Source organism: Hevea brasiliensis, chromosome 5 (genome assembly GCF_030052815.1).
Source record: "Hevea brasiliensis isolate MT/VB/25A 57/8 chromosome 5, ASM3005281v1, whole genome shotgun sequence".
In the NCBI taxonomy this organism is placed as follows: Eukaryota; Viridiplantae; Streptophyta; class Magnoliopsida; order Malpighiales; family Euphorbiaceae; genus Hevea; species Hevea brasiliensis.
Window position 1 is genome coordinate 8,848,980 of NC_079497.1, and position 6,000 is coordinate 8,854,979.

Sequence of the window (6,000 nt, forward strand, 5' to 3'; positions counted from 1 at the left end):
GCATGACAGTATCACATTATTCCTCCTCCATTTATGGGGTTGAGATCGTTTATTTTCCTCCCTCTCTGGCTTGCCAGTTGAGGTTGAGATCGGATGAGTACTCATTAGCTAGCTAGCCACCTCCCTCATTGATTTCGATTAATGGGGTTGTAGATTGCTTTGTCGTGGTGTACAACACGGCATTGATCGGAAATTTTGTGTCATGGCTTAAGTTGTGTATGATTTTGGCAACACTGTGTTTATTAAATTGTTTGACTAAATTGTGTTATTATGAGCTCTGATAGTTTGCGAAATGTGATTGAGAAATATTTAAACTGTGTTTTGATAATGAATGATTTATGTATTACATTTTAAATTTTTATTGTGCACCACTGAGTATTTTATACTCAGCGATAGCTTATTTTGCTATCGCAGATAAGAGTAAGGAGAAAGCAGCAGAGTGAGCTGCTATCGAATTGTGGACCCCACTGATCTTTTTGTACGGGTATTATTTTATACCCTTGTAGTTAATTTTGATGTAAATATAGTAATGTTGTGTGTATCAATATAAGTTGAGCAGTTGTAAATAAATTGTAATAATATTATTTTGGATTTTCTTCTGTAAATTTAATATTGTACATGTGAATTTCATACTTTATGACTTGTGAATGAAATATTAAATATTTGAGATAATGAATTTTGATTTGGATTGTGGAATTACTTTGAAGTGTTTTGAATTGAGTTGATTTGAGGTTTATTGAAGGTTGGGAGTTGTGAAAAAATTTTTAGAAGTGTTTTTCGCAGGTATTTGAAGAACTGTTTTCTCTAATTACAAACGGAACTCTGTCAAAATTTTTATAAAATTTGCGGCAAAATTAAAATGGACAAAAATTTTTACTAGTATTTGAACTTTGAATAAATGGTTTTTAATTTCTACCAAACTACCAAAATGCTCACCACTTCCAAAATGTACGAAAATTATTTTAAAATCCTTTGTAGGGTACTTAATGAGTTATCAGTAGGTGAAGTTTGGTAGTTTATTAAGTATTCTACGGGATCATGTTATGCCTTACGGAGGGGTAAGGTGTGACACTAAGCATTATTGCTTAGCGCGTTGCTTTTGCCACACGTAGGTTCTGGAGATACTGACCGAGAGCCCAGTAAACCACAGACTGGGTGAGACCTCCTGCAGCTCTGCATAGTGTCCGTGTCACCTCACCATCTTCAGTGCATTGGTAGGACACTAGGTTTCATTTTGGTATTTTGTAACTAACTTTTATTTTCTCTTGTGTAATTGAGACTTATGTAATGTATTTTGATGTTAATGTAAATAAATGGAAATTGTGTTTATGAATGAAAAATTAAGTATTTATTTATTGCTTATGTATGAATACCATGAGAAATGAATGATTGAGAAATGGAAATGTTGTTGAAAAATATTGAGATTTTGATGATTATTGGAGTTTGAGAATGATTGGAAATGATTAGTGGAAGTGTTTTTCACAGGTTTCGAAGAACTGTTTTCTTCATTTTTAGCCGGTACTCTGCCGAATTTTCTATAAAATTTTCAGAATCTCAAATAAATTATAATTTCAATAAATAACTTAAATGAATTATATTTCACAAATTATATTCAAAACTATGATAAAAATAAATTAAGGAAGAATAAAAATGGTTGAGATAAAATAGAGTGTTCCGGTATACTGTGTGACATATTTTACTCGGATATACTGTAGACGGGTAAGGGGTGTCACATGTAGTATATGAGAAGGATCAGGAATGTATTTCTTAAGCATAGAGATGTGAAACACAGGATGAACATGAGAAAGGATGGGTGGTAGCTCCAACTGGTAGGCAACTGCTCCAACTCTATCAGTAACCTCAAAAGGTCCAATATACCGAGGTGCCAACTTGCCCTTCTTTCCAAATCTCATGACTCCCTTCATTGGAGAAACCTTCAGGAATACATAGTTGCCTACTGCAAACTCCACATCCCTCCGTCTGGGGTCTGCATAACTCTTCTGCCTACTGAAAGCTGTTTTCAATCGTTCCCTGATTAAAGGAACTATCTCTGAAGTGTACTGCACTAGGTTTACATCATGCACCTTCGCTTCTCCCATTTCCATCCAATATAGAGGAGACCAACACTTCCTGCCATATAGTGCCTCATAGGGTGCCACTCCTATACTAGAATGATAACTGTTGTTATAGGTAAACTCCACCAAAGGTAGCTGATCATCCCATTGACTTCCAAAATCCAAAACACTCATGCGAAGCATGTCTTCTAGTGTTTGGATTGTCCTTTCGGACTGTCCGTCTGTCTGAGGATGAAAAGCAGTACTAAAGTTCAACTGTGTGCCAAGTGCCTCCTGCAACTTCCTCCAAAACCGAGAAGTGAACTGGGACCCTCTGTCAGATATTATGGAAGCAGGAACTCCATGTAATCTGACTATTTCTCGAATGTAAAGCCGGGCGTACTGTGCAACAGAATATGTAGTCTTTACAGGTAAGAAATGAGTTGATTTAGTTAGGCAGTCTACAATTACCCATATCGAATCATATCCTCGCGTGGTACGAGGCAACCTAGTCACGAAATCCATAGTAATCATTTTCCACTTCCATTCTGGGATAGGGAGCTCTTATAGCTTCCCTGACGATCTCTGGTGTTCATACTTCACCTTCTGACAAGTCAAGCACTTGGACACAAAATCTGCTATGTCTTTCTTTATGCCATTCCACCAATAGCTATCTTTCACATCTTGGTGGAACTTGGGTGGACACTGTACAGTGTATAGTGTGCCTCTCGCATGATTTCATTTCTGAGATTGTCCACATCGGGCACACATATCCTAGAACCTTGCATAAGGGTGCTGTTATTGGCAAATCCAAACTCACCACCCTCACCCTGCTGTACTCTTTCTATGATCTTCATCAAATTTTGGTCTCTGTGCTGGGAAACTCTAACTCTGTCTTGCAAGTCTGGCCTCACTGGAAAATGAGCCAATAATACCCCCTCATCTGAAAGATCTAAGATTAAACCTTGATCCATCAACTCATGTACTTCCTGAATCAATGGTCTCTTCTCTACTGAAATATGCGCCAAACTGCCAGAATATTTTCTGCTCAAAGCATCTGCTACTACATTGGCCTTCCCAGGGTGGTACTGGATGGTGCAATCATAGTCCTTCAGAAGCTCCATCCATCTCCTCTGTCTCAAGTTTAAATCCCTCCGTTGGAAGATGTACTTCAAACTCTTATGGTTGGTGTATATCTCGCACACTTCACCATACAGGTAGTGTCTCCAGATTTTTAGTGTAAAGACTATAGCCGCCATTTCCAAATCATGGGTGGGGTAGTTCTGCTCATGCCTCTTCAGCTGCCTTGAAGCATAAGCGACTACTTTTCCATTCTGCATCAAAACACACCCTAAGCCAACTTTGGAGGTGTCACAATACATGGTATATCCTTCACCACTCATCGGTAGTGTTAACACTGGGGCGGTGGTTAGACACTCCTTAAGCTTCTGGAAACTCTCCTCATAGTCATCTGTCCAAATGAATGAAACATTCTTCTTAGTTAACTTAGTTAAGGGAGCCACTATCCTGGAAAAATCCTGCACAAAACACCTATAGTAACCAGCTAGACCCAGAAAACTTCGCACCTCAATGACTATTGTAGGCTTAAGCCAATCAGTTACAGCTTTAATTTTCTTGGGATCCACTTGAATGCCTTCACTAGAAATCACGTGTCCCAAGAATGAGATGCTTTCTAGCCAAAATTCACATTTTGAAATTTTGGCATACAACTGGTGCTCCCTCAAAGTCTGCAACACCATCCTCAAGTGCCACACGTGTTCTTCCTCGGTCCGAGAGTATACCAAAATGTCATCTATGAATACGATGACAAAACGGTCCAAGAATGGCCTGAACACCCTGTTCATTAAGTCCATGAAGGCTGCTGGTGCATTAGTGAGTCCAAAAGACATCACTAAGAACTCATAATGACCATATCTTGTCCTGAATGCCGTTTTGGACACATCCTCATTCCTGATTCTCAACTGATGGTAGCCTGATCGCAGGTCTATCTTGGAAAAGAATCTAGCCCCTTGGAGCTGATCAAACAGATCATCGATCCAAGGAAGTGGATACTTGTTCTTCACAGTCACCTTGTTCAGTTGTTTATAGTCAATACACAACCTCATGGACCCATCTTTCTTTCTCACAAATAGAACAGGAGCACCCTAGGTGAAGTGCTCGGACGTATAAAACCCTTGTCCAAAAGCTCCTGTAGTTGCTCCTTTAGCTCTTTCAATTCTGCTGGCGCCATCCTGTAAGGCGGCATTAATATGGGGTTTGTACCTGGAACAACATCAATGCAGAACTCTATTTCGCTTCCTGGTAGCAACCTTGGAGGCTCCTCAGGGAAGACATCCATGAATTCTCTGACAACAGGAATATTTTCCATATTGACACTTTCTATAGATGTATTTCTCACCAATGCCAAATACCCTTGACATCCACGCCTCAACATTTTTCTAGCACTAATTGCTGACACCAAATTATATGGAGCCACGCTCCTGTCACCATCAAAGCTAAACTCTTCCACACCAGGTATGTGGAAATACACCTTTTTGTTCCTGCAGTCTAAAGTTGCATAATGAGTTGTCAACCAATCCATTCCCAGAATTACATCGAAATCCATTACTAGTAGAGGAACCAAGTCTGCTGGAAGGATCTTTCCATCCACTACTACTGGGCTACCCGGAAAAACCATATCTACATCTATGTTGTCACTAAGCGGGGTAGCTATAGACAAAGCACATTCTAAAGTTGTAGGATTTCTACCCAATCTCATGGCAAACACAGGGGAGACAAATGAGTGCGTAGCACCCGGATCTATCAAAACACGAGCCTCATAGGAACAGACTATAAGAATACCTGCCACAACTGCATTGGAAGCCTGAGCATCCTGGTGGGTCAGGGTGAAAACCCGAGCTTAACCCCTACCCTGGGTGGCAGAACCCTGATACTGACTTCTACCTCCTGATCTACCTCCAAATCCACGTCCCCCTTGTCCTTGGCCCTGTTGGCCACTGAACTGACTGCCTGCCATGCTAGAAGCACTAGGATACAACTGATGAGGAACATTTGCAACAGAACCCTGTGAACCCATCTGTGGCTCACTGAACACGGGGCATTCCCTAGCAAAGTGACCTTGTTGGCCACATCTGAAGTATACTCTTGAACCCATCATACAAGGTCCTGAATGTCCTCTCCCACACTGTGCGCAAGGTGCCAAGGAGGATCCTGAACCAGACCCAGAACTGCTGTACCCCGAACTGTGACCACTGCTGGATCCGTACCCTGGTCTGAACCCTCGAGGTTTGTGTCTAAAACCACTCTTCTTGTTCCTACTTCTTCCTCTGTAATTACTCTGGCCACCACTATCCGGAGCACCCCTGAAGAACCCTCTGCTCTGTTTTTCTTTACTCTTTCGCTGTCATCCACAGCATAGCTAATCTTAATCTGTCTGGCTCGATCAACCACCACATAAAAAGACTGATCAGACATCATGGCTAGGTTTGCATACCTCCTGTCAAGCCCCTTTAGGAACCTCTTCACCTTCATAGTTTCTGTAGCTACTGCTGTAGGGGCATACCTGCTCAATTCCAGAAATTCTATAGCATATTCATCTACAGACCTGCCATTCTGTCTTAAGGCCTCAAAGACCCACTGCTTTTGATCTCTGAAACTTTCTAGTACAAACCAATTGATAAACAGTTCCACAAACTGAGTCCATGACAAACCCTTCATCCGAGGTGATATGTAGTTATTCGTCAATTGTCTAGGCATAGGTCCCATGACATGCTGCATACACTCTATGAGTCTTCTATCAGTCAACTGCAATTCTGTTTCTGCCTGTCTACAGGAATCCAAAAACCGATATGTATCGTCTGACATATCATAAGTACCAGGCACTAACTTCTTAAAATTGATTATTTGTTTATAAGGTTCCTCTCTC